We start from the raw sequence: 27,791 nt of genomic DNA, 5'->3' as shown, positions 1-27,791 counted from the left end.
TTCCATGATTTCATTGCCGAGCGAGAAGACCCACATTATGAACCAGAAATTGGTCCCTCGCCAGACACTAAGTCAGCTGGCAACTTGTTCTTTTTTTAAAAAAAATAATTAGATAATTAATTAATTAATTTTTTGGCTGTGTTGGGTCTTTGGTGCGGTGTGCAGGCTTCTCATTGAGTGGCTTCTCTTGTTGCGGAGCACCGGCTCTAGGCGTGTGGGTTTCAGTGGTTGTGGCTCACGGGCTCAGTAGTTGTGGCCTGTGGACTCTAGAGCACAGGCTCAGTATTTGTGGTGCACGGGCTTAGTTGTTCCATGGTATGTGGGATCTTCCTGGACCAGGGCTCGAACCGTTGCCCCCTTTATTGGTAGGCAGATTCTTAACCACTGCACCTCCAGGGAAGCCCCTAGTTACTTGTTCTTGAACTTTTCAGCCTCAGCAATTATGAGAAAACAAAAATATTCTGTTGTTTATAAAATACCAAGTCTCTTGTATTTTGTTTTAGCAGTCAAAGAGCTGGCTGAGGAGAAATATCTGTGAGCTTGAAGACATATCAGGAGAAACCTTTAAATCTCAAAAGAAAAGAGAAAATGGGCAGGAAAGGAATCAACAGAACAGAGTAATCAATAATTGTGGAACAATGAAAAATGCTGTGACCTATACATAATGGGTATAGAAGGAGGAGAATAAAGATAATAAAGAACAGAAAATATTTTTAAAAAATGACTGAGAATCTCCCCAAATGAATGTCTGACACTAAATCCACAGCATCCAAACTTAGAAGAACATATGAATAGTAAAGAAAACTGACCAATATCTCTCAGGAACATCAATGCAAAAATCCTCAACAAAATATTACCAAATCGAATCCAACAATATTTTGAGAGAATTTTATATCATGAATGAGAGGAAATAATCCCAGGTATGAAAGGCTGGTTCCACATTCTAGAATCAAATAATTATATCCATCATATCAACACCTTAAAGACAATCATTAGCATATCAATAGATTCAGAAGACCTTTGAAAAATCTAACACCCATTCTTCATAAAAACTCTCAGTTAAAGAAATAGACTGGAGCTTTCTCAAGTTGATAACAAAGATTTATAGGAAACTTTTATCTGACATCATGATTAATGGTCAAAACCATGAAGCTTTTCCACTAAGTTCAGGTAAAAGCAAGGATGTCCCCTTTCATGACTCCTTTTCCATATTTTACTCCAAGTCCTTGCTAATGCAATAAGGCACGAAAATAAATAAAACAAATACAGATTGGGTAGAAAAAAATGTAAGCAACCTAAGTAAAATGTGGACTAATATACTTTATGGACACCTCACCAAAGAAAATAGACACTATGCATATAAGTATACAGAAGAATAATCCAGATTACATGCTGCCATGAAAAAGCAAATTAAAAATACAATTCCATACCACTATGTAACACTTAGAATGGCTAAAATGTGAACAATGACAAGAACAAATTCTGTAGGAGATGTGGAACAATAGGAAATGTCATTTGTCATTGGTGGAAATGAAAAATAATACAGCTACTTTGGTAGTCTGATTGACACTTGCTAGAATATTGAGCATTCCCTTACTGTACAATCCGTCAAGTGTTCTCATGGATATTTACTGAAAGTAGTTTAAAACATATTTCCAGAGGAAAACCTGCATATGGATATTTATAGCACCTAATTCAATATTGCCAACATGTGAATGAAACTAAGGTGTCCTCCAATAGGTGAATGAAATGATATAGTATTAATATATTCTGGGAATGGGATAATATTGAGCACTAAAAAAGTAAGCTATCAAGCCATATAAAGAGATGGGAATTCTTTTTTTTTCTTTTGAAATATAGGTGATTTTCTTTATTTTGAAATTTAAATTTTATTGGAGTATAGTTGATTTACAATGTTGTGTTCATTTCAGCTGCACAGCAAGTGATTCAGTTACACATATGCATATATTCATTCTTTATCAGATTCTTTTCTGATAACGGTATTCCCAGAATACTGAGTAGAGCTCCCTGTGCTATACAGTAGGTCCTTGTTGCTTATCTGTTATATATAGTAGTATTCGTATGTTTACCCCAAGCTCCTGATTTATCCCTACCCCCCACCTCTCCCCTTTGGTAACCATAAGTTTGTTTTCCAAGTCTGTGAGTCTGCCTCTGTTTTGTAAGTTAGTTCATTTGTATCAATTTTTGCTTCCACCTAGAAGTGATATCATCCAATATTTGTCTTAGTCTGTCTGACTTACTTCACTTAGTACAATCATCTCTAGGTCCATCCATGTTACTGCAACTGGCATTATTTTCTTCTATTTTATGGCTGAGTCATATTCCATTATATATATGTATCACATATTCTTTACCTATATTCATATGTTGATGGACATTTTGGTTGCTTCCATGTCTTCGTTATTGTAAAGAGTGTTGCAGTGAACATTGGGGAAGATGTGTCTTTTCGATTTATGCTTTCCTCCAAATATGCACACAGGAGTGAACTTGCTGGATCATCTGGTAGCTCTATTTTATTTTATTTTACTTCATTTCATTTCAATTTCAATTTTTTTGGAATAGAGTTGATTTACAATGTTGTGTTACTTTCTGCTGCACAGCACAGTGAAGCAGTTATACATATATCCAATCCTTTTTGGATTCCTTTCCCATATAGGTCATTACAGAGTATTGAGTAGAGTTCCCTGTGCTATACAGTAAGCCCTTATTTGTTATCTCTTTTATATATAGTGGTGTGTATATGTCAATCCCAATTTCCAATTTATCCCTCCCACCTCCCCTTACTCTGGTAACCTCCATTCTGTGCTCCATAGTGGCTGTTACCAATTGGCATTGCCACCGATAGCATAGAATTGGTGGTGCAGTGGTTAAGAATCTGCCTGCCAGTTCAGGGGACAAAGGTTGGAGCCCTGGCCCGGGAAGATCTCACATGCCACAGAACAAGTAAGCCCGTGCACCACAACTACTCAGTCTGCGCTCTAGAGCCCACGAACCACAACTACTGAAGCCTGTGTGCCTACAGCTTGTGCTCCACAACAAGAGAAGCCACCACAAAGAGAAGGCTTCGTACCACAATGATGAGTAGCCCCCGCTTGCTGCAACTATAGAAAAGCTGCACACAGCAATGAAGACCCAACGCAGATTAAAAAAAAAAAAATAAGTAGTAGGTTTCTCTTTTTTCCACACCCTCTGAAGCATTTCTTGTTTGTAGACATTGTGATGGTGGCTATTCTGAGTGGTTCCAGATGATACTTCTTTGTACATCTGATTTGCATTTGTCTAACATAAAGCAATGGTGAGTATCTTCATATGTGCTTTTTTTTTGAACAGTGTCAGTAAGATTTACCCCTTGAAAAAGGGTTATTGAAAGGTTGCCTTGTTTTGAAGTCTACTTCGATTACCTACCCCAAGACATTTTTTGAGGGCTGTTGTCATTTACAGCTCCCCAGGCATTGTGAATATGAAGTGCGTATAAGGTCCAGTTTTAGAATTGTTGTTGTGGGAAACAGAAGGCGGCAGGGTTTCTACTGTCCCTCTCTGGTTACTGACACAACCTTAGGTGTAGGGCAAGTCCTGTTCTTGGGTATTAAATTAGAGTGGAATGTGCCTGTCCAAACATGTAAGGGCTTCTGTCCCATTCCTTCTTCCCCCTTACCCTTCATCCCCCGAACAAGTATAAACCCCTTCAAAATCACCTGTTGATGGTGCTGTCTTGTAGAGTGCGATGACCCTTACGAAGGAGTCGGGAGGTCGGAACCCAAACACCAGGATATGTTGAGAGCAGGTGATTTTCCAAATGTCATCCAGCCCAGAGAGTCCACCATCCTTTGGGTGTCAGAGGGTTGGTTTAGTAGTATGAGGGCACACTTAGATCTGGAGATAGTGATCCCATGCAGAGGGGACCAGGTTGCACATGTTCAAGGGGGGCGAATTAGCTGGCATATCCTCCCGAGGTTCTCAGGCCTACAACAGTCCAGCCTTGGGACCAAATTGTGTCTGTTTCCAGGGATGTGACACTAGTACGTTCACTGCGACTAAACAAATTTAGTGATCATTTTTCTTTTCTTTAACTTAATCTTAAATTTATAATGGAGTATATAGTTGATTTTTCATGTTGTGTTCATTTTTGACATACACCAACATGATTCATTTATACAGAGATAACTATATATTCTTTTTAGAATTATTTTCCCATTGAGGTTACTAAAGGGTGTTGAGAAGAGTTCCAAGTGCTCTACAGCAGGTCCATGTTGATTACAAGTTTTCTCTTTGTAAATATGTATATACTAACTCCAACCTCATGATTTATGCCTCCAACACACCTTTCCACTTTGGTAACCATAAGTTTGTGTTCTAAGTCTGGGACTCTGTTTCTGTGTTGTAAGATAGTACCTTTCTATCAGTTTTTAGATTCCACCGATAAGTAATATCATATGATATTTTTCATTGCCTGATTTATGACACTTAATATGAATGTATGTAGGTCCTTCTGAGTGGCCCTAAATGGCCTTATTTCATTCACTTCATGGCTGAGTAATATTCCATTGTACATATCTACCATAATTTCTTTATCCATTCTTCCCTCCAAGGACTTTTAGGTAGCTTCCGAGTAGAGGCTTTTGTAAACAGGGCTGCATAAATTTTAGAGTGCCTGGGTCCTGTCAATTTACGTTTTTTCCAAGATACAGGCCCAGGAGTGGAAGCGCCATATGCTCTGAAGCTCTGGTTTTTAGATTTTTGAGGAATCACCACCCACTTCTCCAGAGTGGCTGTTAGCAATTTACATTCCCACCATCATCTGGTCAGGGTTCCCTTTTCTCCACACCCTGTCCTGCATTTCAGGTTTTACAGTTTGTGAGGTTGGGCATTCTGACTGTTGCGAAGTGATATCTCTTTGTAGTATTAATTTACATTGCCCGCCTGTTTTGTTGGCCAAAAATGGAGTAAGGGTTTTTCCTGAATATATTAAGGAATAACGCATACGGCCTTTTTGGCAAACTGCATCATTGGCGATGTTCAGCAGCTTTGCATGTGCTTTGATGACGAGTGCAAACTACCCCTTGAAATCCCTTTCCTGCAATTCTGCCTTGCTTACAAGGCCTTTACGAATACTTGGCTCAAGAAATGACTCCATTAGAGGTGTCAATTACAACCCTGCATGTTTGTGAATTGCAGTGCCCCTGAGCACCGGTTTTCAACTTGTTTAGGGAAGCAGACACAAAGGGGCAGGATTTCTACAGACCCATTCCAGTTACTGGGGCACCTGAAGGATAGGGAAATTCTTCTTCCAGGTAGGAAACTAGAGTTGCATATGCCTGTCCAAACATCTAAGGCTTGTGTCTCATTCCATCCCGCCATTCCCCTTCTTCACCGGAAAATTCCAAGCCGTGCAAAACCGGCTGTTGAGTGTGCTGCCTTCCCAAAGTGGGGAGACTCTAAGGAAAGGAGCTGGGGAACCCGAATACCAGGAGACGTGGAGATGAGGTGACTTCTCCAAACTCTTCCCGATCAGACGGTGTACCATCCTCTGGATGTGCCATGCATGTTTTAGCTGTAGGAAGGGTCCCCTGCACCTGGAGATATGGAACCCATGGAATGGGGGCCAGGCAGTATTACTCTAAAAGTGCTGCATTTGCTGTCCCATCCTCACGAAGCCTCTCAGACCAACGAGTGTAGAGCCTTAGGTCCCATCCAGCTCTGTGTCTAGATATGGTCAGTCCAGGTTGCATCACAGCCCTTGAACAAATTTTGTAAGAATTTCTCTCTCTCTCACTGTCTTTATTTTGTTCTTGTTATTTAATTTTATAATGGGGTATAGCTGATTTTCAATACTGTGTTTCTTCCTGCTCTACATCTATCCACTTGATTCACTTAAAGAGAGACATCAATAAATTCTTTTACAGATTCTTACCAGTCTTATATATCCTTTTCTGGTGACAACAGTGTGCTGAGTCCAGCTCTTTGAGCTATAGGGTAGGTCCTGTCGAATACCTATTTTGTTTATGGAACCGTATCTGTGCTAATTTCAACCTCCTGGTTTATGCATCACCCCGCCCCACCTTTCTCCTTTAGCAGCCATAAGTATGTTTTCTAAATGTGTGACTCCGTTTCTGTTTTGTAATTGCGTTCATGTGAAGGCATTTTTAGATACTATCTATAAGTGATACCTTATGATAAGTCTCTTTTTATGTCTGACTTATGTCACTTAGAATGATCGTACCTCAGTCTCCACGAGTTGCTGCCACTGGCCTTATTTCATTGATTTAATTGCTGAGTAATATTCCATTGTACATAAGTACCACATCTTCTTTCTCCATTTTTTCCTTCCAAGGACATGTAAGTTGTACCCAAATCGAGGTATTTCTAAACAGAGCAGCCCTAAACTTTGGGGTGCCTGTGTTGTCGATTTTTTGGTTTTCCCAAGATATACGCCCATGACGGGAAGTGCTGTATGCTCTGTAGCTCTGTTTTTTAGAAGTTTTAAGATACAGCATACAATTCTCAAGAGTGGCCGGTGGCAAATTACATCCCGCCGATCAGCATAACAAGGCCCCGTTTTCTCCATGGCCTGTCCTGCATTTCTGGGTTTTACACTTTTTCAGCATGGGCCTTTTGACCAATGCGAAGTGAGACATTTTTGTAATGCTGATTTGCATTGCCCGCTTGCTTAGTTGGCCAAAAAGAGCATCTGCGTTTTTTCCAAAATTTATTCAGGAGAGAACGCAGACGCCCTTTTTGGCCAACTGCATCATTGTCGAAGTTCTACGGAATTTCATGTGCTTTAAAGGCGAGTCCAATCTACCTGTGAAAAACTGTTTCCTGCAATTCTGTCTTGCTTTGAAATCCTCTTCGTTGCCTTACCTCAATACATTTTTAGACGAGAGTTATCATTTATAACTCTGCAGATTTGTGAATTGCCATGCTCCTGAGCTCCATTTTCCAAATCGCTTTTTTGGGAGCTGGCCGCAAACCCGCACGATTGCTTCAGGCCCTATTCTGGTTCTGGGGCGCAGGATGGGCCTGTGGTTAATTCTTCTTCCTGATGGGAAATTAGGGTTACCAGTGCCTGTCCCAACAGCTACAGCTAGCCTCTAATGCGTCCCCCCTCTTCCCATTCATCCTCAGGAAAAATTACAACCTGTACGGAACAGGAGGATAAAGGTGCTAATTCTCCAAGTGGGGAGATTGTTAGTAAAGCGGCTGGAATGGCGAACACGAGCACCAGGAGATAAGGAAGGAGGTGCGTTTCAGAATCCTTTCTTGATCACACTGTATACCATCCACCGGGTTTCCCAAGCATTTTTTCTCTGTAGGAAGATTCCATTGAACCTGGAGATTTGGGATCCATAGAATGGGTACCACGCAGTATTACTTTAAAGGGACTGTGTTTGCTCACCCAACCTCACCAAACCTCTCAGCCCCAAGAGTGTCCACCCTTATGTCTCAATCAGCTGTGGATCTAGATATGGTCAGTCCAGGTGGCATCACAGCCCCTGAACGAATTTTGTAAGTATTTCTCTCTCTTTCACTGTCTTTGTTTCACGGGTTTTTAAAAGTAATTGATTTTTATAATGGGGTTTAGCTGCTTTTTACTGCTGTGTTTATGCCGCTTTACTCCCACTTGACTCACTTACAGAGAGATATCAATACAAAGGTTTTAAGATTCTTACTAGTCAGATATATTCTCGGGCGGTGAATAGGGGGTGTTGAGTCCAATTCACTGAGCAAGGAGTAGGTCTTGTGTATTACCTATTGGGTTTATGGAACGGTATCTGAGCTAATTTCAAACCCTTGTTTTATGCATCACCCCACCTCACCTTTCCCGTTAAGCAGCCATAGTGTGTTTTCTAAACGTGTCACTCTGTTCTGCTTTGTAATTCAGTTCAAGGGTATCGGTTTTTACATTCCCTCTATAAGTGATATCTTATGATAAGTGTCTTTTTTCTGTGTGACTTATTTCACATAGAATCGTTGTACCAAAATCCACTCATCATGCTGCTACTAGACTTATGACGTTGATTTCATGGCTGAGTGATATTCTATTGTACATAAGGACCACAACTTCTTTATCCATTTTTCTCTTTCCTGGGATATTTAAGGTGTAACGAAGTGGAGGTTCTTGTGAACAGAGCAGCCCTAAACATTGCGGTGCCTGTGTCTTGCTGATTTTTAGTTTTCCCAATTTATACGCCCATGAGTGGAAGTGCCCTATGCTCTCTAAGCTGAGTTTTTTATATGTTTCAGGACACACCGTACACTTCTCCAGAGTGGCTGTTGGCAATTTACATCCCGCCCATCAGCATAGCCAAGCTCCCGTTTCTCCATGGCCTGTCCTGCATTTCTGGTTTTGACACCTTATTCAGCATGGCCCTTTTGACCGATGGGAAGCGAGACTTCTTTGTAGCGCTGATTTGCCTTTCCAGGTTGCTTGGTTGGCCAAAAAGGGCGTACGCGTTTTTTCCTGAATATATTCAGGAAAAAACGCGTACGCCCTTTTTGGCCAAGGGCATCATTGTCTAGGTTTTGCCGCTTTTCCTGTGCTTTAAAGGCGATTCGAATCTCCCTCCTGTAATTTGTTTCCTGCAATTCCGCCTTGTTTTCAAATCTTCGCCGTTGACTTTCCTCAATATATTTGTGGACGAGAATTATCATTTATAAGTCTGCAGGTTTGTGAATTGCAGTGCCCCTGAGCTCCATTTTTCACCTCGCTTTCTTGGGAGCTGGCCGCAAAAGCCCAGGATTGCTTCAGGCCCTATTCTGGTCCCGGGGGGAAGGCTGAGCCTCTTGGTTAATTCTTCTTCTTGATGGGAAAATAGAGTGACCTGTGCCTGTCCCAACACCTAGAGCTAGTCTCTCATTGGTTCCCCATCTTCCCGTTCATCTTCAAGACAAATTGCAACCTGTACGGAACAGGAGGTTAAAGGTGCTGATTCTCCAAGGAGGGAGATTGCTAGTAAAGCGGCTGGAATGGCGAACCCGAGCACAAGGACATGAGAAATGAGGTGCGTTTTGGAAACCTTTCCCGATCACACGGTGTACCATCTTCTGGGTTTCTCATGCATGTTTTCGATGGAGGAAGATGCCCTTGAACCTGGAGATTTGGGACCCATTGGATGGGTACCACGCAGTATTCCTTTAAAGGGTCTGCGTTTCCTCACCCAACCTCACCAAACCTCTCAGCGCCAAGTGTGTCCACCCTTATGTCTCAATCAGCTGGGGGTCTAGATATGGTCAATCCAGGTGGCCTCACAGCCCCTGAACGAATTTTGTAAGAATTTCTCTCTCTTTCACTGTCTTTGTTTCACGGGTTTTTAAAAGTAATTGATTTTATTAATGGGGTTTGCCTGCTTTTTACTGCTGTGTTTATGCCGCTTTACACACACTTGACTCACAGAGAGATATCAATACATAGGTTTTAAGATTCTTACTAGTCAGATATATTCTTGGGCGTTGAATAGGGGGTGTTGAGTCCAACTCACTGAGCAAGGAATAGGTCTTGTGTATTACCTATTGGGTTTATGGAACGGTATCTGAGCTAATTTGAAACCCTTGTTTTATGCATCACCCCACCTCACCTTTCCCGTTAAGCAGCCATAGTGTGTTTTCTAAACGTGTGACTCTGTTCTGCTTTGTAATTCAGTTCAAGGGTAGCGGTTTTTACATTCCCTCTATAAGTGATATCTTATGATAAGTGTCTTTTTTCTGTGTGACTTATTTCACATAGAATCGTTGTACCAAAATCCACTCATCATGCTGCTACTAGCCTTATGACGTTGATTTCATGGCTGAGTGATATTCTATTGTACATAAGGACCACAACTTCTTTATCCATTTTTCTCTTTCCTGGGATATTTAAGGTGTAACGAAGTGGAGGTTCTTGTCAACAGAGCAGCCCTAAACTTTGTGGTGCCTGTGTCTTGCTGATTTTTAGTTTTCCCAATTTATACGCCCATGAGTGGAAGTGCCCTATGCTCTCTAAGCTGAGTTTTTTAGATGTTTCAGGACACACCGTACACTTCTCCAGAGTGGTTGTTGGCAATTTACATCCCGCCCATTAGCGTAGCCAGGCTCCCGTTTCTCCATGGCCTGTCCTGCATTTCTGGTTTTGACACTTTATTCACCATGACCCTTTTGACCGATGGGAAGCGAGACGTCTTTGTAGCGCTGATTTGCCTTTCCAGGTTGCTTGGTTGGCCAAAAAGGGCGAATGCGTTTTTTCCTGAATATATTCAGGAAAAAACGCATTCGCCCTTTTTGGCCAAGGGCATCATTGTCGAGGTTTTGCGCTTTTCCTGTGCTTTAAAGGTGATTCGAATCTCCCTCCTGAAATCTGTTTCCTGCAATTCTGCCTTGCTTTCAAATCCTCTTCGTTGCCTTCCCTCAATATATTTGTGGACGAGAGTTATCATTTATAAGTCTGCAGGTTTGTGAATTGCAGTGCCCCTGAGCTCCATTTTTCAACTCGCTTTCTTGGGAGCTGGCCGCAAAAGCGCAGTATTGCATCAGGCCCTATTCTGGTACGGGGTGGCAGGCTGAGCCTGTGGTTAATTCTTCTTCCTGATGGGAAAATACAGTGACCTGTGCCTGTCCCAACACCTAGAGCTAGTCTCTCATTGGTTCCCCCTCTTCCCATTTATCCTTAGGACAAATTGCAACCTGTACGAAACAGGAGGTTAAAGGTGCTGATTCTCCAAGGAGGGAGATTGCTAGTAAAGCGGCTGGAATGGCGAACCCGAGCACAAGGAGATGAGAAATGAGGTGCGTTTTAGAAACCTTTCCCGATCACACGGTGTACCATCTTCTGGGTTTCTCATGCATGTTTTCGATGTAGGAAGATGCCCTTGAACCTGGAGATTTGGGACCCATGTGATGGGAACCACGCAGTATTACTTTAAAGGGTCTGCGTTTGCTCACCCAACGTGACCAAACCTCTCAGCCCCAAGAGTGTCCACCCTTATGTCTCAGTCAGCTGTGAGTCTATATGTGGTCAATCAAGGTGGCATCACAGCCCCTGAACAAATTTTGTAAGAATTTCTCTCTCTTTCCCTTTCTTTGTTTCACGGGTTTTTAAAAGTAATTGATTTTTATAAAGGGGTTTAGCTGCTTTTCACTGCTGTGCTTATGCCGCTTTACACCCACTTGACTCACTTACAGAGAGATATCAATACATAGGTTTTAAGATTCTTACTAGTCAGATATATTCTTGGGCGGTGAATAATGGGTGTTGTGTCCAATTCACTGAGCAAGGAGTAGGTCTTGTCTTTTACCTATTGGGTTTATGGAGCGGTATCTGAGATAATTTGAAACCCTTGTTTTATGCATCACCCCACCTCACCTTTCCCGTTAAGCAGCCATAGTGTGTTTTCTAAACGTGTGACTCTGCTCTCTTTTGTAATTCAGTTCAAGGGTAGCGGTTTTTACATTCCCTCTATAAGTGATATCTTATGATAAGTGTCATTTTCTGTGTGACTTATTTCACGTAGAATCGTCGTACCTAAATCCACTCATCATGCTGCTACTAACCTTATGACGTTGATTTCATGGCTGAGTGATATTCCATTGTACATAAGGACCACAACTTCTTTATCCATGTTTATCTTTCCTGGGATATTTAAGGTGTAACGAAGTGGAGGTTCTTGTCAACAGAGCAGCCCTAAACTTTGGGGTGCCTATGTCTTGCTGATTTTTAGTTTTCCCAATTTATACGTCCATGAGTGGAAGTGCCCTATGCTCTCTAAGCTGAGTTGTTTAGATGTTTCAGGACACACCGTACACTTCTCCGGAGTGGACGTTGGCAGTTTACATCCCGCCCATCAGCGTAGCCAGGCTCCCGTTTCTCCATGGCCTGTCCTGCATTTCTGGTTTTGACACTTTATTCAGCATGGCCCTTTTGACCGATGGGAAGCGAGACTACTCTGTAGCGCTGATTTTCCTTTCCAAGTTGCTTGGTTGGCCAAAAAGGGCGTATGCGTTTTTTCCTGAACATATTCAGGAAAAAACGCATACGCCCTTTTTGGCCAAGGGCATCATTGTCGAGGTTTTGCCGCTTTTCCTGTGCTTTAAAGTCGATTCGAATCTCCCTCCTAAAATCTGTTTCCTGCAATTTTGCCTTGCTTTCAAATCCTCTTCGTTGCCTTCCCTCAATATATTTGTGGACGAGAGTTATCATTTATAAGTCTGCAGGTTTGTGAATTGCAGTGCCCCTGAGCTCCATTTTTCAACTCGCTTTCTTGGGAGCTGGCCGCAAAAGCGCAGGATTGCTTCAGGCCCTACTGTGGTCCCGGGCGGCAGGCTGAGCCTGTGGTTAATTCTTCTTCCTGATGGGAAAATAGAGTGACCTGTGCCTGTCCCAGCACCTAGAGCTAGTCTCTCATTGGTTCCCCCTCTTACGGTTCATCCTCAGGACAAATTGCAACCTGTACGGAACAGGAGGTTAACTGTGCTGATTCTCCAAGGAGGGAGATTGCTAGTAATGCGGCTGGAATGGCGAACACGAGCACAAGGAGATGAGAAATGAGGTGCGTTTTGGAAACCTTTCCCGATCACACGGTGTCCCCTCTTCTGGGTTTCTCATGCATGTTTTCGATGTAGGAAGATGCCCTTGAACCTGGAGATTTCGGACCCATGGGATGGGTACCACGCAGTATTACTTTAAAGGGTCTGCGTTTGCTCAACCAACGTCACGAAACCACTCAGCCCCAAGAGTGTCCACGCTTATGTCTCAATCAGCTGTGGGTCTAGATATGGTCAATCCAGGTGGCATCACAGCCCCTGAACGAATTTTGTAAGAATTTCTCTCTCTTTCACTGTCTTTGTTTCACGGGTTTTTAAAAGTAATTGATTTTTATAATGGGGTTTAGCTGATTTTCACTGCTGTGTTTCTTCCGCTTTACACCCACTTGACTCACTTACAGAGAGATATCAATACATAGGTTTTAAGATTCTTACTAGTCAGATATATTCTTGGACGGTGAATAGGGGATGTTGAGTCCAATTCACTGAGCAAGGAGTAGGTCTTGTCTATTACATATTGGGTTTATGGAACAGTATCTGAGCTAATTTAAACCCTTGTTTTTTGCTTCACCCCACCTCACCTTTCCCGTTAAGCAGCCATAGTGTGTTTTCTAAACGTGTGACTCTGTTCTGTTTTGTAATTCAGTTCAAGGGCAGCGGTTTTTACATTCCCTCTATAAGTGATATCTTATAATAAGTGTCCTTTTCTGTGTGACTTATTTCACTTAGAATCGTCGTACCTAAATCTACTCATCATGCTGCTACTAGCCTTATGACGTTGATTTCATGGCTGAGTGATATTCCATTGTACATAAAGACCACAACTTCTTTATCCATTTTTCTCTTTCCTGGGATATTTAAGGTGTAACGAAGTGGAGGTTCTTGTCAACAATGCAGCCCTAAACTTTGGGGTGCCTGTGTCTTGCTGATTTTTAGATTTCCCAGTTTATACGCCCATGAGTGGAAGTGCCCTATGCTCTCTAAGCTGAGTTGTTTAGATGTTTCAGGACACACCGTACACTTCTCCGGAATGGATGTTGGCAGTTTACATCCCGCCCATCAGCGTAGCCAGGCTCCCGTTTCTCCATGGCCTGTCCTGCATTTCTGGTTTTGACACTTTATTCAGCATGGCCCTCTTGACCGATGGGAAGCGAGACTTCTCTGTATCGCTGATTTTCCTTTCCAAGTTGCTTGGTTGGCCAAAAAGGGCGTATGCGTTTTTTCCTGAAAATATTCAGGAAAAAACGCATACGCCCTTTTTGGCCAAGGGCATCATTGTCGAGGTTTTGCCGCTTTTCCTGTGCTTTAAAGGCGATTCGAATCTCCCTCCTAAAATCTGTTTCCTGCAATTCTGCCTTGCTTTCAAATCCTCTTCGTTGCCTTCCCTCAATATATTTGTGGACGAGAGTTATCATTTATAAGTCTGCAGGTTTGTGAATTGCAGTGCCCCTGAGCTCCATTTTTCAACTCGCTTTCTTGGGAGCTAGCCGCAAAAGCGCAGGATTGCTTCAGGCACTATTGTGGTCCCGGGCGGCAGGCTGAGCCTGTGGTTAATTCTTCTTCCTGATGGGAAAATAGAGTGACCTGTGCCTGTCCCAACACCTAGAGCTAGTCTCTCATTGGTTCCCCCTCTTACGGTTCATCCTCAGGACAAATTGCAACCTGTACGGAACAGGAGGTTAACTGTGCTGATTCTCCAAGGAGGGAGATTGCTAGTAATGCGGCTGGAATGGCGAACACGAGCACAAGGAGATGAGAAATGAGGTGCGTTTTGGAAACCTTTCCCGATCACACGGTGTCCCCTCTTCTGGGTTTCTCATGCATGTTTTCGATGTAGGAAGATGCCCTTGAACCTGGAGATTTCGGACCCATGGGATGGGTACCACGCAGTATTACTTTAAAGGGTCTGCGTTTGCTCACCCAACCTCACGAAACCACTCAGCCCCAAGAGTGTCCACGCTTATGTCTCAATCAGCTGTGGGTCTAGATATGGTCAATCCAGGTGGCATCACAGCCCCTGAACGAATTTTGTAAGAATTTCTCTCTCTTTCACTGTCTTTGTTTCACGGGTTTTTAAAAGTAATTGATTTTTATAATGGGGTTTAGCTGATTTTCACTGCTGTGTTTCTTCCGCTTTACACCCACTTGACTCACTTACAGAGAGTTATCAATACATAGGTTTTAAGATTCTTATTAGTCAGATATATTCTTGGGCGGTGAATAGGGGGTGTTGAGTCCAAATCATTGAGCAAGGAGTAGGTCTTGTCTATTACATATTGGGTTTATGGAGCAGTATCTGAGCTAATTTGAAACCCTTGTTTTATGCATCAACCCACCTCACCTTTCCCGTTAAGCAGCCATAGTGTGTTTTCTAAACGTTTGACTCTATTCTGTTTTGTAAATCAGTTCAAGGGTTGCGGTTTTTACATTCCTTCTATAAGTGATATCTTATGATAAGTATCTTTTTCTGTGTGACTTATTTCACTTAGAATCGTCGTACCTAAATCCACTCATCTTGCTGCTACTAGCTTTATGACTTTGATTTCATGGCTGAGTGATATTCCATTGTACATAAGGACCACAACTTCTTTATCCATTTTTCTCTTTCCTGGGATATTTAAGGTGTAACGAAGTGGAGGTTCTTGTCAACAGAGCAGCCCTATACTTTGGGGTGACTGTGTCTTGCTGATTTTTAGTTTTCCCAATTTATACGCTCATGAGTGGAAGTGCCCTATGCTCCCTAAGCTGAATTTTTTAGATGTTTCAGGACACACCGTGCACTTCTCCAGAGTGGCTGTTGGCAATTTACATCCCGCCCATCAGCGTAGCCAGGCTCCCGTTTCTCCATGGCCTGTCCTGCATTTCTGGTTTTGACACTTTATTCAGCATGGCCCTTTTGACCGATGGGAAGCGAGACTACTCTGTAGCGCTGATTTTCCTTTCCAAGTTGCTTGGTTGGCCAAAAAGGGCGTATGCGTTTTTTCCTGAACATATTCAGGAAAAAACGCATACGCCCTTTTTGGCCAAGGGCATCATTGTCGAGGTTTTGCCGCTTTTCCTGTGCTTTAAAGTCGATTCGAATCTCCCTCCTAAAATCTGTTTCCTGCAATTCTGCCTTGCTTTCAAATCCTCTTCGTTGCCTTCCCTCAATATATTTGTGGACGAGAGTTATCATTTATAAGTCTGCAGGTTTGTGAATTGCAGTGCCCCTGAGCTCCATTTTTCAACTCGCTTTCTTGGGAGCTGGCCGCAAAAGCGCAGGATTGCTTCAGGCCCTACTGTGGTCCCGGGCGGCAGGCTGAGCCTGTGGTTAATTCTTCTTCCTGATGGGAAAATAGAGTGACCTGTGCCTGTCCCAGCACCTAGAGCTAGTCTCTCATTGGTTCCCCCTCTTACGGTTCATCCTCAGGACAAATTGCAACCTGTACGGAAGAGGAGGTTAACTGTGCTGATTCTCCAAGGAGGGAGATTGCTAGTAATGCGGCTGGAATGGCGAACACGAACACAAGGAGATGAGAAATGAGGTGCGTTTTGGAAACCTTTCCCGATCACACGGTGTCCCCTCTTCTGGGTTTCTCATGCATGTTTTCGATGTAGGAAGATGCCCTTGAACCTGGAGATTTCGGACCCATGGGATGGGTACCACGCAGTATTACTTTAAAGGGTCTGCGTTTGCTCAACCAACCTCACGAAACCACTCAGCCCCAAGAGTGTCCACGCTTATGTCTCAATCAGCTGTGGGTCTAGATATGGTCAATCCAGGTGGCATCACAGCCCCTGAACGAATTTTGTAAGAATTTCTCTCTCTTTCACTGTCTTTGTTTCACGGGTTTTTAAAAGTAATTGATTTTTATAATGGGGTTTAGCTGATTTTCACTGCTGTGTTTCTTCCGCTTTACACCCACTTGACTCACTTACAGAGAGATATCAATACATAGGTTTTAAGATTCTTACTAGTCAGATATATTCTTGGACGGTGAATAGGGGATGTTGAGTCCAATTCACTGAGCAAGGAGTAGGTCTTGTCTATTACATATTGGGTTTATGGAACAGTATCTGAGCTAATTTAAACCCTTGTTTTTTGCTTCACCCCACCTCACCTTTCCCGTTAAGCAGCCATAGTGTGTTTTCTAAACGTGTGACTCTGTTCTGTTTTGTAATTCAGTTCAAGGGCAGCGGTTTTTACATTCCCTCTATAAGTGATATCTTATAATAAGTGTCCTTTTCTGTGTGACTTATTTCACTTAGAATCGTCGTATCTAAATCTACTCATCATGCTGCTACTAGCCTTATGACGTTGATTTCATGGCTGAGTGATATTCCATTGTACATAAAGACCACAACTTCTTTATCCATTTTTCTCTTTCCTGGGATATTTAAGGTGTAACGAAGTGGAGGTTCTTGTCAACAATGCAGCCCTAAACTTTGGGGTGCCTGTGTCTTGCTGATTTTTAGATTTCCCAGTTTATACGCCCATGAGTGGAAGTGCCCTATGCTCTCTAAGCTGAGTTGTTTAGATGTTTCAGGACACACCGTACACTTCTCCGGAGTGGATGTTGGCAGTTTACATCCCGCCCATCAGCGTAGCCAGGCTCCCGTTTCTCCATGGCCTGTCCTGCATTTCTGGTTTTGACACTTTATTCAGCATGGCCCTCTTGACCGATGGGAAGCGAGACTTCTCTGTAGCGCTGATTTTCCTTTCCAAGTTGCTTGGTTGGCCAAAAAGGGCGTATGCGTTTTTTCCTGAAAATATTCAGGAAAAAACGCATACGCCCTTTTTGGCCAAGGGCATCATTGTCGAGGTTTTGCCGCTTTTCCTGTGCTTTAAAGGCGATTCGAATCTCCCTCCTAAAATCTGTTTCCTGCAATTCTGCCTTGCTTTCAAATCCTCTTCGTTGCCTTCCCTCAATATATTTGTGGACGAGAGTTATCATTTATAAGTCTGCAGGTTTGTGAATTGCAGTGCCCCTGAGCTCCATTTTTCAACTCGCTTTCTTGGGAGCTGGCCGCAAAAGCGCAGGATTGCTTCAGGCCCTATTGTGGTCCCGGGCGGCAGGCTGAGCCTGTGGTTAATTCTTCTTCCTGATGGGAAAATAGAGTGACCTGTGCCTGTCCCAACACCTAGAGCTAGTCTCTCATTGGTTCCCCCTCTTACGGTTCATCCTCAGGACAAATTGCAACCTGTACGGAACAGGAGGTTAACTGTGCTGATTCTCCAAGGAGGGAGATTGCTAGTAATGCGGCTGGAATGGCGAACACGAGCACAAGGAGATGAGAAATGAGGTGCGTTTTGGAAACCTTTCCCGATCACACGGTGTCCCCTCTTCTGGGTTTCTCATGCATGTTTTCGATGTAGGAAGATGCCCTTGAACCTGGAGATTTCGGACCCATGGGATGGGTACCACGCAGTATTACTTTAAAGGGTCTGCGTTTGCTCACCCAACCTCACGAAACCACTCAGCCCCAAGAGTGTCCACGCTTATGTCTCAATCAGCTGTGGGTCTAGATATGGTCAATCCAGGTGGCATCACAGCCCCTGAACGAATTTTGTAAGAATTTCTCTCTCTTTCACTGTCTTTGTTTCACGGGTTTTTAAAAGTAATTGATTTTTATAATGGGGTTTAGCTGATTTTCACTGCTGTGTTTCTTCCGCTTTACACCCACTTGACTCACTTACAGAGAGTTATCAATACATAGGTTTTAAGATTCTTATTAGTCAGATATATTCTTGGGCGGTGAATAGGGGGTGTTGAGTCCAAATCATTGAGCAAGGAGTAGGTCTTGTCTATTACATATTGGGTTTATGGAGCGGTATCTGAGCTAATTTGAAACCCTTGTTTTATGCATCAACCCACCTCACCTTTCCCGTTAAGCAGCCATAGTGTGTTTTCTAAACGTTTGACTCTATTCTGTTTTGTAAATCAGTTCAAGGGTTGCGGTTTTTACATTCCTTCTATAAGTGATATCTTATGATAAGTATCTTTTTCTGTGTGACTTATTTCAGTTAGAATCGTCGTACCTAAATCCACTCATCTTGCTGCTACTAGCTTTATGACGTTGATTTCATGGCTGAGTGATATTCCATTGTACATAAGGACCACAACTTCTTTATCCATTTTTCTCTTTCCTGGGATATTTAAGGTGTAACGAAGTGGAGGTTCTTGTCAACAGAGCAGCCCTATACTTTGGGGTGACTGTGTCTTGCTGATTTTTAGTTTTCCCAATTTATACGCTCATGAGTGGAAGTGCCCTATGCTCCCTAAGCTGAATTTTTTAGATGTTTCAGGACACACCGTGCACTTCTCCAGAGTGGCTGTTGGCAATTTACATCCCGCCCATCAGCGTAGCCAGGCTCCCGTTTCTCCATGGCCTGTCCTGCATTTCTGGTTTTGACACTTTATTCAGCATGGCCCTTTTGACCGATGGGAAGCGAGACTTCTTTGTAGCGCTGATTTGCCTTTCCAGGTTGCTTGGTTCGCCAAAAATGGCGTGTACGTTTTTTCCTGAATATATTCAGGAAAAAACGCATACGCCCTTTTTGGCCAAGGGCATCATTGTCGATGTTTTGCCGCTTATCCTGTGCTTTAAAGGCGATTCGAATCTCCCTCCTGAAATCTGTTTCCTGCAATTCTGCCTTGCTTTCAAATCCTCTTCGTTGCCTTCCCTCAATATATTTGTGGACGAGAGTTATCATTTATAAGTCTGCAGGTTTGTGAATTGCAGTGCCCCTGAGCTCCATTTTTCAACTCGCTTTCTTGGGAGCTGGCCGCAAAAGCGCAGGATTGCTTCAGGCCCTATTCTGGTCCCGGGCGGCAGGCTGAGCCTGTGGTTAATTCTTCTTCCTGATGGGAAAATAGAGTGACCTGTGCCTGTCCCAGCACCTAGAGCTAGTCTCTCATTGGTTCCCCCTCTTACGGTTCATCCTCAGGACAAATTGCAACCTGTACGGAACAGGAGGTTAACTGTGCTGATTCTCCAAGGAGGGAGATTGCTAGTAATGCGGCTGGAATGGCGAACACGAGCACAAGGAGATGAGAAATGAGGTGCGTTTTGGAAACCTTTCCCGATCACACGGTGTACCATCTTCTGGGTTTCTCATGCATGTTTTCGATGTAGAAAGATGCCCTTGAACCTGGAGATTTGGGACCCATGGGATGGGTACCACGCAGTATTACTTTAAAGGGTGTGCGTATCCTCACCCAACCTCACCAAACCACTCAGCCCCAAGAGTGTCCACGCTTATGTCTCAATCAGCTGTGGGTCTAGATATGGTCAATCCAGGTGGCATCACAGCCCCTGAACGAATTTTGTAAGAATTTCTCTCTCTTTCACTGTCTTTGTTTCACGGGTTTTTAAAAGTAATTGATTTTTATAATGGGGTTTAGCTGATTTTCACTGCTGTCTTTATGCCGCTTTACACCCACTTGTCTCACTTACAGAGTGATATCAATACATAGGTCTTAAGATTCTTACTAGTCAGATATATTCTTGGGCGGTGAATAGGGGGTGTTGAGTCCAAATCACTGAGCAAGGAGTAGGTCTTGTCTATTACATATTGGGTTTATGGAACGGTATCTGAGCTAATTTGAAACCCTTGTTTTATGCATCACCCCACCTCTCCTTTCCCGTTAAGCAGCCATAGTGTGTTTTCTAAACGTGGGACTCTGTTCTGTTTTGTAATTCAGTTCAAGGGTAGCGGTTTTTACATTCCCTCTATAAGTGATATCTTATGATAAGTGTCTTTTTCTGTGTGACTTATTTCACTTAGAATCGTCATACGTAAATCCACTCATCATGCTGCTACTAGCCTTATGACGTTGATTTCATGGCTGAGTGATATTCCATTGTACATAAGGACCACAACTTCTTTATCCATTTTTCTCTTTCCTGGGATATTAAGGTGTAACGAAATGGAGGTTCTTGTCAACAGAGCAGCCCTAAACTTTGGGGTGCCTGTGGCTTGCTGATTTTTAGTTTTCCCAATTTATACGCCCATGAGTGGAAGTGCCCTATGCTCTCTAAGCTGAGTTTTCTAGATGTATCAGGACACACCGTACACTTCTCCAGAGTGGCTGTTGGCAATTTACATCTCGCCCATCAGCGTAGCCAGGCTCCCGTTTCTCTATGGCCTGTCCTGCATTTCTGGTTTTGACACTTTATTCAGCATGGCCCTTTTAACCGATGGGAAGCGAGACTTCTTTGTAGCACTGATTTGCCTTTCCAGGTTGCTTGGTTGGCCAAAAAGGGCGTATGCGTTTTTTCCTGAATATACTCAGGAAAAAACGCATACGCCCTTTTTGGCCAAGGGCATCATTGTCGAGGTTTTGCCGCTTTTCCTGTGCTTTAAAGGCGATTCGAATCTCCCTCCTGAAATCGGTTTCCTGCAATTCTGCCTTGCTTTCCAATCCTCTTCGTTGCCTTCCCTCAATATATTTGTGGACGAGAGTTTTCATTTATAAGTCTTCAGGTTTCTGAATTGCAGTGCCCCTGAGCTCCATTTTTCAACTCGCTTTCTTGGGAGCTGGCCGCAAAAGCGCAGGATTGCTTCAGGCCCTAATATGGTCCCGGGCGGCAGGCTGAGCCTGTGGTTAATTCTTCTTCCTGATGGGAAAGTAGATTGACCTGTGCCTGTCCCAACACCTAGAGCTAGTCTCTCATTGGTTCCCACTCTTCCCGTTCATCCTCAGGACAAATTGCAACCTGTACGGAACAGGAGGTTAAAGGAGCTGATTCTCCAAGGAGGGAGATTGCTAGTAAAGCGGCTGGAATGGCGAACCCGAGCACAAGGAGATGAGAAATGAGGTGCGTTTTGGAAACCTTTCCCGATCACACGGTGTCCCCTCTTCTGGGTTTCTCATGCATGTTTTCGATGTAGGAAGATGCCCTTGAACCTGGAGATTTGGGACCCATGGGATGGGTACCACGCAGTATTACTTTAAAGGGTGTGCGTTTGCTCACCCAACCTCACGAAACCACTCAGCCCCAAGAGTGTCCACGCTTATGTCTCAATCAGCTGTGGGTCTAGATATGGTCAATCCAGGTGGCATCACAGCCCCTGAACGAATTTTGTAAGAATTTCTCTCTCTTTCACTGTCTTTGTTTCACGGGTTTTTAAAAGTAATTGATTTTTATAATGGGGTTTAGCTGATTATCACTGCTGTGTTTCTTCCGATTTACACCCACTTGACTCACTTACAGAGAGATATCAATACATAGGTTTTAAGATTCTTACTAGTCAGATATATTCTTGGGCGGTGAATAGGGGATGTTGAGTCCAATTCACTGAGCAAGGAGTAGGTCTTGTCTATTACATATTCGGTTTATGGAACAGTATCTGAGCTAATTTAAACCCTTGTTTTATGCTTCACCCCACCTCACCTTTCCCGTTAAGCAGCCATAGTGTGTTTTCTAAACGTGTGACTCTGTTCTGTTTTGTAATTCAGTTCAAGGGCAGCGGTTTTTACATTCCCTCTATAAGTGATATCTTATAATAAGTGTCCTTTTCTGTGTGACTTATTTCACTTAGAATCGTCGTACCTAAATCTACTCATCATGCTGCTACTAGCCTTATGACGTTGATTTCATGGCTGAGTGATATTCCATTGTACATAAAGACCACAACTTCTTTATCCATTTTTCTCTTTCCTGGGATATTTAAGGTGTAACGAAGTGGAGGTTCTTGTCAACAATGCAGCCCTAAACTTTGGGGTGCCTGTGTCTTGCTGATTTTTAGATTTCCCAATTTATACGCCCATGAGTGGAAGTGCCCTATGCTCTCTAAGCTGAGTTGTTTAGATGTTTCAGGACACACCTTACACTTCTCCGGAGTGGATGTTGGCAGTTTACATCCCGCCCATCAGCGTAGCCATGCTCCCGTTTCTCCATGGCCTGTCCTGCATTTCTGGTTTTGACAGTTTATTCAGCATGGCCCTCTTGACCGATGGGAAGCGAGACTTCTCTGTAGCGCTGATTTTCCTTTCCAAGTTGCTTGGTTGGCCAAAAAGGGCGTATGCGTTTTTTCCTGAATATATTCAGGAAAAAACGCATACGCCCTTTTTGGCCAAGGGCATCATTGTCGAGGTTTTGCCGCTTTTCCTGTGCTTTAAAGGCGATTCGAATCTCCCTCGTAAAATCTGTTTCCTGCAATTCTGCCTTGCTTTCAAATCCTCTTCGTTGCCTTCCCTCAATATATTTGTGGACGAGAGTTATCATTTATAAGTCTGCTGGTTTGTGAATTGCAGTGCCCCTGAGCTCCATTTTTCAACTCGCTTTCTTGGGAGCTGGCCGCAAAAGCGCAGGATTGCTTCAGGCCCTAATATGGTCCCGGGCGGCAGGCTGAGCCTGTGGTTATATCTTCTTCCTGATGGGAAAGTAGATTGACCTGTGCCTGTCCCAACACCTAGAGCTAGTCTCTCATTGGTTCCCACTCTTCCCGTTCATCCTCAGGACAAATTGCAACCTGTACGGAACAGGAGGTTAAAGGAGCTGATTCTCCAAGGAGGGAGATTGCTAGTAAAGCGGCTGGAATGGCGAACCCGAGCACAAGGAGATGAGAAATGAGGTGCGTTTTGGAAACCTTTCCCGATCACACGGTGTACCATCTTCTGGGTTTCTCATGCATGTTTTCGATGTAGGAAGATGCCCTTGAACCTGGAGATTTGGGACCCATGGGCTGGGTACCACGCAGTATTACTTTAAAGGGTGTGCGTTTCCTCACCCAACCTCACCAAAACTCTCAGCCCCAAGAGTGTCCCCGCTTATGTCTCAATCAGCTGTGGGTCTAGATATGGTCAATCCAGGTGGCATCACAGCCCCTGAACGAATTTTGTAACAATTTCTCTCTCTTTCACTGTCTTTGTTTCACGGGTTTTTAAAAGTAATTGATTTTTATAATGGGGTTTAGTAGCTTTTCACTGCTGTGTTTCTGAGGCTTTACACCCACTTGACTCACTTACAGAGAGTTATCAATACATAGGTTTTAAGATTCTTATTAGTCAGATATATTCTTGGGCGGTGAATAGGGGGTGTTGAGTCCAAATCATTGAGCAAGGAGTAGGTCTTGTCTATTACATATTGGGTTTATGGAGCGGTATCTGAGCTAATTTGAAACCCTTGTTTTATGCATCAACCCACCTCACCTTTCCCGTTAAGCAGCCATAGTGTGTTTTCTAAACGTTTGACTCTATTCTGTTTTGTAAATCAGTTCAAGGGTTGCGGTTTTTACATTCCTTCTATAAGTGATATCTTATGATAAGTATCTTTTTCTGTGTGACTTATTTCACTTAGAATCGTCGTACCTAAATCCACTCATCTTGCTGCTACTAGCTTTATGACGTTGATTTCATGGCTGAGTGATATTCCATTGTACATAAGGACCACAACTTCTTTATCCATTTTTCTCTTTCCTGGGATATTTAAGGTGTAACGAAGTGGAGGTTCTTGTCAACAGAGCAGCCCTATACTTTGGGGTGACTGTGTCTTGCTGATTTTTAGTTTTCCCAATTTATACGCTCATGAGTGGAAGTGCCCTATGCTCCCTAAGCTGAATTTTTTAGATGTTTCAGGACACACCGTGCACTTCTCCAGAGTGGCTGTTGGCAATTTACATCCCGCCCATCAGCGTAGCCAGGCTCCCGTTTCTCCATGGCCTGTCCTGCATTTCTGGTTTTGACACTTTATTCAGCATGGCCCTTTTGACCGATGGGAAGCGAGACTTCTTTGTAGCGCTGATTTGCCTTTCCAGGTTGCTTGGTTCGCCAAAAATGGCGTATACGTTTTTTCCTGAATATATTCAGGAAAAAACGCATACGCCCTTTTTGGCCAAGGGCATCATTGTCGATGTTTTGCCGCTTTTCCTGTGCTTTAAAGGCGATTCGAATCTCCCTCCTGAAATCTGTTTCCTGCAATTCTGCCTTGCTTTCAAATCCTCTTCGTTGCCTTCCCTCAATATATTTGTGGACGAGAGTCATCATTTATAAATCTGCAGGTTTGTGAATTGCAGAGCCCCTGAGCTCCATTTTTCAACTCGCTTTCTTGGGAGCTGGCCACAAAAGCGCAGGATTGCTTCAGGCCCTATTCTGGTCCCGGGCGGCAGGCTGAGCCTGTCGTTAACTCTTCTTCCTGATGGGAAAATAGAGTGACCTGTGCCTGTCACAACACCTAGAGCTAGTCTCTCATTGGTTCCCCCTCTTCCCGTTCATTCTCAGGACAAATTGCAACCTGTACCGAACAGGAGGTTAAAGGTGCTGATTCTCCAAGGAGGGAGATTGCTAGTAAAGCGGCTGGAATGGCGAACCCGAGCACAAGGAGATGAGAAATGAGGTGCGTTTTGGAAACCTTTCCCGATCACACGGTGTACCATCTTCTGGGTTTCTCATGCATGTTTTCGATGTAGAAAGATGCCCTTGAACCTGGAGATTTGGGACCCATGGGATGGGTACCACGCAGTATTACTTTAAAGGGTGTGCGTATCCTCACCCAACCTCACCAAACCTTTCAGCCCCAAGAGTGTCCACGCTTATGTCTCAATCAGCTGTGGGTCTAGATATGGTCAATCCAGGTGGCATCACAGCCCCTGAACGAATTTTGTAAGAATTTTTCTCTCTTTCACTGTCTTTGTTTCACGGGTTTTTAAAATAATTGATTTTTATAATGGGATTTAGCTGCTTTTCACTGCTGTCTTTATGCCGCTTTACACCCACTTGTCTCACTTACAGAGTGATATCAATACATAGGTCTTAAGATTCTTACTAGTCAGATATATTCTTGGGCGGTGAATAGGGGGTGTTGAGTCCAAATCACTGAGCAAGGAGTAGGTCTTGTCTATTACATATTGGGTTTATGGAACGGTATCTGAGCTAATTTGAAACCCTTGTTTTATGCATCACCCCACCTCTCCTTTCCCGTTAAGCAGCCATAGTGTGTTTTCTAAACGTGGGACTCTGTTCTGTTTTGTAATTCAGTTCAAGGGTAGCGGTTTTTACATTCCCTCTATAAGTGATATCTTATGATAAGTGTCTTTTTCTGTGTGACTTATTTCACTTAGAATCGTCATACGTAAATCCACTCATCATGCTGCTACTAGCCTTATGACGTTGATTTCATGGCTGAGTGATATTCCATTGTACATAAGGACCACAACTTCTTTATCCATTTTTCTCTTTCCTGGGATATTAAGGTGTAACGAAATGGAGGTTCTTGTCAACAGAGCAGCCCTAAACTTTGGGGTGCCTGTGGCTTGCTGATTTTTAGTTTTCCCAATTTATACGCCCATGAGTGGAAGTGCCCTATGCTCTCCAAGCTGAGTTTTATAGATGTATCAGGACACACCGTACACTTCTCCAGAGTGGCTGTTGGCAATTTACATCATGCCCATCAGCGTAGCCAGGCTCCCATTTCTCTATGGCCTGTCCTGCATTTCTGGTTTTGACACTTTATTCAGCATGGCCCTTTTAACCGATGGGAAGCGAGACTTCTTTGTAGCACTGATTTGCCTTTCCAGGTTGCTTGGTTGGCCAAAAAGGGCGTATGCGTTTTTTCCTGAATATATTCAGGATAAAACGCATACGCCCTTTTTGGCCAAGGGCATCATTGTCGAGGTTTTGCCGCTTTTCCTGTGCTTTAAAGGCGATTCGAATCTCCCTCCTGAAATCTGTTTCCTGCAATTCTTCCTTGCTTTCCAATCCTCTACGTTGCCTTCCCTCAATATATTTGTGGACGAGAGTTTTCATTTATAAGTCTGCAGGTTTGTGAATTGCAGTGCCCCTGAGCTCCATTTTTCAACTCGCTTTCTTGGGATCTGGCCGCAAAAGCGCAGGATTGCTTCAGGCCCTATTCTGGTCCCGGGCGGCAGGCTGAGCCTGTCGTTAACTCTTCTTCCTGATGGGAAATTAGAGTGACCTGTGCCTGTCCCAACACCTAGAGCTAGTCTCTCATTGGTTCCCACTCTTCCCGTTCATCCTCAGGACAAATTGCAACCTGTACGGAACAGGAGGTTAAAGGAGCTGATTCTCCATGGAGGGAGATTGCTAGTAAAGCGGCTGGAATGGCGAACCCGAGCACAAGGAGATGAGAAATGAGGTGCGTTTTGGAAACCTTTCCCGATCACACGGTGTACCATCTTCTGGGTTTCTCATGCATGTTTTCGATGTAGGAAGATGCCCTTGAACCTGGAGATTTGGGACCCATGGGCTGGGTACCACACAGTATTACTTTAAAGGGTGTGCGTTTCCTCACCCAACCTCACCAAACCTCTCAGCTCCAAGAGTGTCCACCCTTATGTCTCAATCAGCTGTGGGTCTAGATATGGTTAATCCAGGTGGCATCACAGCCCCTGAACGAATTTTGTAAGAATTTTTCTCTCTTTCACTGTCTTTGTTTCACGGGTTTTTAAAATAATTGATTTTTATAATGGGGTTTAGCTGCTTTTCACTGCTGTCTTTATGCCGCTTTACACCCACTTGTCTCACTTACAGAGAGATATCAATACATAGGTCTTAAGATTCTTAGTAGTCAGATATATTCTTGGGCGGTGAATAGGGGGTGTTGAGTCCAAATCACTGAGCAAGGAGTAGGTCTTGTCTATTACCTATTGGGTTTATGGAAAGGTATCTGAGCTAATTTGAAACCCTTGTTTTATGTATCACCCCACCACACCTTTCCTGTTAAGCAGCCATAGTGTGTTTTCTAAACGTGTGACTCTGTTCTGTTTTGTAATTCAGTTCAAGGGTAGCGGTTTTTACATTCCCTCTATAAGTGATATCTTATGATAAGTGTCTTTTTCTGTGTGACTTATTTCACTTAGAATCGTCGTACCTAAATCCACTCATCATGCTGCTACTAGCCTTATGACGTTGATTTCATGGCTGAGTGATATTCCATTGTACATAAGGACCACAACTTCTTTATCCATTTTTCTCTTTCCTGGGATATTTAAGGTGTAACGAAGTGGAGGTTCTTGTCAACAGAGCAGCCCTAAACTTTGGGGTGCCTGTGTCTTGCTGATTTTTAGTTTTCCCAATTTATACGCCAATGAGTGGAAGTGCCCTGTGCTCTCTAAGCTGAGTTTTTTAGATGTTTCAGGACACACCGTACACTTCTTCAGAGTGGCTGTTGGCAATTTACATCCCGCCCATCAGCGTAGCCAGGCTCCCGTTTCTCCATGGCCTGTCCTGCATTTCTGGTTTTGACACTTTATTCAGCATGGCCCTTTTGACCGATGGGAAGCGAGACTTCTTTGTAGCGCTGATTTGCCTTTC

The sequence above is a fragment of the Balaenoptera physalus genome (assembly GCF_965194825.1).
Source record: "Balaenoptera physalus genome assembly, chromosome: 9".
NCBI lineage: Eukaryota > Metazoa > Chordata > Mammalia > Artiodactyla > Balaenopteridae > Balaenoptera > Balaenoptera physalus.
The sequence above is the reverse complement of the archived record's forward strand: the minus strand, read 5'-3'. Positions refer to the sequence as shown.